Here is a 7,387-nt window from a genome sequence, read left to right as displayed (position 1 = left end):
CTATGGGGCCATAATGAACGGTATAGAGCATCTATTTTTATTTTTGAAATTCACCGGTAGCTGCTGCATTTTCCACCCTCGGCTTATACTCGAGTCAATAAGTTTTCCCAGTTTTTTATGGCAAAATTAGGGGGGTCGGCTTATACTCGGGTCGGCTTATACTCAAGTATATACGGGTATATTCGCTCATCACTAGTAACTAGTATAATGGGAGTCAATGGGAAATTTGCACATTTTTCCAGCAGACAATACAAGGAGGTCTGAGGGGGGGGCAGTGAAAATGTTGAAATGGTTGGAAAAAGTGCTGAAAGGAAGGCGAACAGCTTGGGGATGACCCCTGGAAGCATCTCTGAATCCAAGATCACTGCTGAGCTTTTATTCCACATTAAGGACTGACAATAAAACATTCAAATCGAAGAGAACTTGGAATTTACAGTAGTGATGAGCGAATATACTCGTTACACGCTCGGGTGTCCTCCGAGATTTAGTTTTCATCGCCTCAGCTAAATTATTTACAGCTGTTAGCCAGGCTAGTACATGTGGGGGTTGCCTGGTTGCTAGGGAATCCCCACATGTAATCAAGCAGGCTAGTAGCTGTAAATCATCCAGCTGCGGCAAAAAAAACTAAATCTCCAAGCACTAAAAAATACTCGGAGGACGCCCGAGCGTGCTCGGGAAATCTCGAGTAACGAGTATATTCGCTCATCACTAGTTTACAGGAAAAAAATGCTAAGAAACATTTGTTTCCTGTATAATGACTTGTATAAAAGGCATACATTTCAGTGTAATTTATGAAGGTAGAAAGAATTGCCAAAAATTAGGGACTCCGAAAAACTCAGTATTAGACATAAAATAGGGGCTCATAAAATTTCTATTCAAATTGCCAAGTAGTGGTGCTCCTAGACTCATAAAGGCTATGTACTAAGTGCAAAGCCTGCCAAAAATTAAAGGAAGAGTTATCCATACACCCTTGAAGGCTCCAACCTCATTCAAATATTGTGATCAAAATGTAGTTGTGGTACTTCTACATTCATAAAAGCTCTGCACACAGTGCAAAATCTGACAAAATTACAAGCAGGGTCATCATCCATACAGCCTTCAAGGCACCAACTATAATACCTCATTTAAATATGAAGAAAGTGTAGCTGTGGTACTTCTACACTCATAAAGGCTTTGCACACAGTGCAAAGCTAGAAAAAAATTATAAGGAGGGTCATCCAATAATAGACCCTTGAAGGCAACAACTTGTAGGCCTCATTCAAATATTGAAGATTAAAAACACTTTATGTGCTGCTGTCATCTAGTGGCATGGAAAAGTCAGAGCTAATCCAAGCTTTATTCATTATGATCAGAGTGAGCCTGTCGGCACTTTCTGTTCACAGGCATAAGCGTCTGTTATGAGTCCCCCGGCAGCAGTGAAAACTAGATCAGACAAGATGCTAGTGGTAGGCCAGCATAACACCTCCAAGGTATATAGGAACAGCTCATGCCGGGTGTCCAGCTTTGAGGCCAAATAGTGGAAGTCGCAGAGAAATTAGGGAGTACGCTGGTTTTGTCAGCCAGGTATTGCTTAACCATCTTTAAAAACCTTTCCCTTCTTGTGAAAAAAATACACAGTCATCAAGGCATGATCTCTGGAATGGTGTCCTGAAATTGGCCCAGGCCTTTGACAGTGTACCCCTGCCTCTACTGTACCTGGTGTGTGTCTCCCTCGCTTCTCCTCCTTGGTTAGGCTCGGAAGCTTTCCCCCTGCCACTAGCGTTGTCTGATGGGAATTTTTCATATTTTCCACAATGGCCTTCTGGTATAGCATTATTTTAGTAGACCTCTCCACCTCAGGAAGGAGAGATGCAGTGTACTCCTTGTAGTGTGGGTCTAGCAGGGTGAACAATCAGTACTTTTTTTGGCCAAGAATAGATGAATGTAAAACGAGGGTCACGGGAAAGGCAGTGGTACATAATGTCCTCCATCTCTTCTTCCTAATTCCCCTCCTCAGCAGCTAGCTCCTGTTTCTCCTCCTCAACCTCCACCTCCTCATTGTTACCCAATCCATTCTGAGTAGATGAGATGAGGCTGAGCTGGGTAGTGTCTCATGTCTTTCTCCATCTCTACCTAGTCTGCATGTAAAGCTTCGTGTTTAATTGTCAGCAGCCACTGTTTAAGTAGGCACAGTAGCGGGTTTGTTGTATTCATTATGGCGTCATTGCTGCTCACCACCTTTGTGCAGTCCTCAAAGATTTAGAGAACTGCACAAAGGTCAGACATTCATGTCCACTCTTCAGTTGCTATGCGTGGAGGGTGATGAAAATACAGATGAGTGTGTAGAAGCTGGTATTCCAAAACTGGCCTCTGAGGATCATGAAGCCTTGCTAGCATGTGCAGTGTGGAGTTCCAGCATGTGTTGACATTAGACACCAGTCGGTGAGCTGGCATTTGCATGTGCTGCTGCAGCATTGCCAGAGCAGCCAAAGCTGTAGCTGACTTGTGGGCTGACGCTGTATTCCGTGACTACAAGCTCTGGCTAATCTGTGTGTGTGTGAGCTTGGCAAGCTTCACAGCCACCACCGCATTACTGCCATTATCACACATGACTATGCCTGGTTGTAGGTTCAGCGGCAAAAGCAACAGATCTGTGAACTCGAGCGTGAGAAAATATTCTGAAAAATTCCCACGCTCGAGTTCATATGAGTTTATGCCAGCAGGGGGCGCAGCACTACAAGTCTAGGTAGCTACGTTCCCCTGCATTCCATTCATTCCCCACTTTTTACAGGCAGGAGCACAGCTGCATTAGCAGAGCTCCTGCTTGTAAAATTATTTAACCCCTTCTGATGGATTTACATTGTGGGACTTGACTGTAACGCCGGAGAGGTATGGGATATTGTTGTTTTATTATTTTAACTTTGTGTCATGTGACAAGGGTCTTCAATTGGATTGAGCGTTTAATAAACTATTACAACACCCTGTGTATTTATTTCATTAAAATACTTTTTCCTAATGTGTGTGTGTTTTTTCAGCCCTTTATGAACAAAGGCTTAATAACATGTCTTATTGACACCGCTCCATTATTAACCTGGCTTAATGTCACCCTACAATAGCAAGGTGACATTAACCCTTTATTACCCCATATCCCACCGCTACTCGGGAGTGGGAAGAGAGAGGCTAAGTGCCGGAAAAGGCGCATCGTACAGATGTGCCTTTTCTGGGGTGGCTGGGGGCAGATGTTTTTTAGCCAGGGGGGCCAATAACCATGGTCCCTCTCTAGGCTATTAATATCTGCACTCAGTCGCTGGCTTTACCACTCTGGCGGAGAAAATTGCGTGGGAGCCCACGCCAGTTTTTTCCATTATTTAACCCTTTATTTTAACAGCTAGAGCCCCCAAATTTTGCACACAGACACTTCTAACATTAGTAGTGCGGAATATGTAAAAAAAATAAGGGATATGAAATGGTTTACTGTATGTAAACCATGTCTCATATCCTGTCGGGTTTGGGAAGGAGATAGCAAAAGCCGGCAATTGAATTACCGGCTTTTCTGCTATCTAGCGCTATATGAAATATAAATATATGTATATATATATGTGTCTCACTGTGATATATATATATATCCCTATACTATGTGTAGACATTTATTTTAGCTATTCTATTCTAAACTGTCAGTGTGATTTTACTGTACACCGCACTGAATTGCTGGCTTTTCTATAGAACACCGGTGCGTATTTCTCGCTAGTCACATTGATGGTCCGTGTGTAATCCGTTTTTATCTCGCACCCATAGACTTGCATTGGCGATTCTCTCTGCCGACATACGCTGACAATCGCAGCATGCTGCAATTTCACTTGGATCCTGAATACGGCCGAGAAAACAACGGATATTAGGAGCTGCCCCATAGATTAACATTGGTCCGAGTTCTATGTGATTTTTTATCGCATAGCACTCGTCCGTATTACAGTCTAGTGTGACTCCGGCCTTAGTATGATAGCATTACATTGACTGTCAGGAGGGGGGGCAGGCACTTGACCCCGAAGTTTTATAAAAAAAAACAAAAAAAAAAACCTAGCAGCGCAAATCCAGTTACTACAGAATCTGCCGCCCCCCGGTGGGGTGTGGATTAGAGATTCAAATCCAGCCAAACCACGTTAAGAGCACAGCTGAGCACCCAGATACTTGAGTGATATCAGAGTATCAATGAGCATGTTCTCTCATCCCTAGTAAACACCTCTTAAACAGCTGATAACAAAGGATCCACCAATCACCATTGGCAAGGTCACATTTGACCCTGCTCCATCTCCCTTCACAATGACCTTTGCACATGCTGATTAGATGCTGCTATTCAAAAGATCGAGTTGGAGCCTGATCATTGTGGCTAATGTACATGTGTTATTTCCTGAGACAACAGGATGTAAGAGTCTAAACAACCTAAGTGGACAATGTGAAAATTGCAAGACTACTTTTTTGGGGACTATTTTTTCCAGATATTACAAATAACCTGATTTTAACAAAATTTCATTCTCTGCTCAGGAAAGATATATATCTTTGTGCCGTTTTAGCCAGTAGATAGAAAAATATTTAGAACTGAGAGTCCTCAGTGGTTGATCAACCACTGAGGAATCTGAATTCTAAATAATTTTCTGCTCAAACATCTTTATAGTTTATATACTGATTCTGTATACAACTCTGTTTGCACACATTAATGCAAGGGTTGTGTACTTCAAAGAGTTGTTTTCAGTGATCGGTGAAAGACTCAGAACCAAGCCTCTCTCCAATTGGCAGCACTTTGCAGTCTCTATAACACACATATACTGTATATGTATATATGACCTGAATTAATAAACAGAAATATTATTATGTATGCATTCAAAGATGGTATCAGAAGAAAGTATACTAGTCCCAATATTGGAAGAAAATCTTTATAAGTAAGTTTTGGGGATTTTGAAAACCTGGTATTCAGCATTAATGTATCTTTTTTATATATTTATGCCCTAATATCCTTACAGTTTTTATGTGTCTGCACAGGGGGCAAAGCCTACAAAGGGAAAAAAATATCCAAAGGCCCCAGCGAGATTTGAACTCGCGACCCCTGGTTTACAAGACCAGTGCTCTAACCCCTGAGCTATGGAGCCAGTTTTAGTACAATAGGAAAATGTTGAAAAATGTGATTATGTAAGATACAATGTATTGGAATTTACAATAATCCAATAGCACACTGATTACTCCAGTATGGGGAATATCCTCATCAGTGTTGGTTTACATGTGGGTATAAAAAGTAAGTCATATTTTCATCCAGAAAAGTGGGATGATGTTTTTTTTCTCACTTGTCATCGGTGTGCAATTCAGATTTTTGCTGCAGTTGTTAATCATGTACAGGACCATGTACAGTATCCTATGTTACAGAAGTGTGATGTATCCATAAAAATGGTATGCTAGACTATGGCTCCATATGGCATCCGGTTTTTTTGTGCACCCCTAAACTTAAATGGGTGAGTCTCATCTAATTTACAGAAAAACTTGCGCACGCTGCGATTTTTTTTCACACATATTCGGTCAGTGAAAAAATTGCTCATCTGCACTGCACCATCAAACAACATTGGTGTGAGGGCTTCCCATTCTTTTTATGGACAGAACAATGGTGTGAATGAGCTTTCAATGTTATTCTAATGTTGTCAAGTGAATGCAGTCCCTCAAGAGTCCAGAAAACTAACACAACAACTGCTGTGCTCCTTTAAAGGGGGTATCGGGGCCTTCACAAAAAAAAGTGCCTAAAGCCGGTTTCACACTTGGGTGTGGCTGGTCTGCGTATGGCTGCGTACTTCCTCCCTTAAGCTCCGCCTACTTCCACATGCATCCTGCATCGTCCTGCGTACTCATCTTTAACATTGGGCACACAGGGACATGCGTTGTATGCGGATGTGGCATTTTGGAGTGCCCACCAAACACACGGGAGCGCAAAAAGTTGTGTTCCCATGCGGTCGGCGGGCACGTCAAAACACCGCATGTGGACGCATCCGCATAAAACACATGTACCTGCGTACCCAAAGTTAAAGATATGTATGCAGGATGACACAGGATGCATGTGGAAGTAGGCGGAGTGTAGGCGGAGCATAAGGGACGAAGTACGCAGCCATATGCAGACCAGCCACATGCAAGTGTGAACTTAGCCTAAGCAACTTACCTGTCTCTTGTTCCTGGCGCCGTTCTTCCCCTGCACAGAGCAGTCACAGACCACTCCTGCCATGGATTCAGAAGCCTCTGCTGACGTCACGTCTACAGAGCAGAGACTTCTTTTCCGCTCCGCTCTGCCAACAAAGCGGGATTTCCAATGTAATTCTGATTGACAACTCGATTCCCGTTGACTAACTTGGGGAGCTGGTAGTCAGTCAGAATGACGATGTAAGTACCTCCCCATTGCGTCAGCAGAGCCAGCTGAATCCCTGACAGGAGCAGTATGTGATATCTTTGTGCTGGGCACAACAGGCAGGTTTGCTGCAATTATCTGCCTGTTAGTGCTTAGGGACATTTTTTGCTTTTTTGTAAAGTCCCGGGTACCCCCTTAAAAGCAAACCTGTCAGCAAGATTTTGCTAAGTTGATTAATTCTGCCTTGTCCCTATCTGAGTGTTGCATCCCAGTGACCTGCTTACTCACACGAAAACTTTCGCATCAGCATGATATTGTTCGTGTTGATCCAAAATGTTGCTCGTTTGATAGAAAGAAAGTAACTCACTCCTTGTTTTTGCTCGCGTGCATTAGTCATTGTACTGTCTGGTAAACTGCATTATATGATACATAAGTTACTGAAGACCTTATGATGAAGCCAAAACTTGGAACAATTAGGACACAATCAAAAATTGCTGCAACTGACCAGTTCAGATGAAAAGAGCACAGAACAAAAGAATGCGGAGGCCCCAGCGAGATTTGAACTCGCCACCCCTGGTTTACAAGACCAGTGCTCTAACCCCTGAGTTATGGAGCCTGTTTCTTCTGCTGATTTTGACAACATCACAAATGACTAGATAATTCTCTAGGTGAAAAAGCTGATCCTCTCCAAAATCTAGTAAAAGTTTGATAACAATTATGAAAAACAATTATCCACCGTAATATTCAGGTGTATAGTAGCCAGACTATCACTGTAACTTGGCCTCTCTGGCTGGCTTTAACCTCAGGCTCTGGCTGGAACCGATTTGGGATAGATAGATTTTGTAGATAGAGATAGAGATAAATAGAGATTAAAAAAACCTGCTAAATACCCTCAAATGCTACCAATTAAAGGTATCGTTACACTAAACGATTTACCAACGATCACGACCAGCGATACAACCTGGCCGTGATCGTTGGTAAGTCGTTGTGTGGTCGCTGGGGAGCTGTCACACAGACAGCTCTCTCCAGCGACCA

At 42.7% G+C, this 7,387-nt stretch overlaps 1 non-coding gene across 1 annotated transcript; it reads right to left on the bottom strand.

The window, feature by feature from the left end:
• Positions 1-5,047: 5,047 nt before the first annotated feature.
• On the bottom strand, positions 5,048-5,120 carry TRNAT-UGU (transfer RNA threonine (anticodon UGU)). Its single transcript has one exon. It is a non-coding gene; the product is annotated as a tRNA-Thr (tRNA).
• Positions 5,121-7,387: the final 2,267 nt, after the last annotated feature.

The sequence above is a fragment of the Ranitomeya imitator genome, chromosome 9 (assembly GCF_032444005.1).
Source record: "Ranitomeya imitator isolate aRanImi1 chromosome 9, aRanImi1.pri, whole genome shotgun sequence".
In the NCBI taxonomy this organism is placed as follows: domain Eukaryota; kingdom Metazoa; phylum Chordata; class Amphibia; order Anura; family Dendrobatidae; genus Ranitomeya; species Ranitomeya imitator.
Note: the sequence above shows the minus strand (reverse complement) of the source record. Positions and strands in the feature narration are given on the sequence as shown.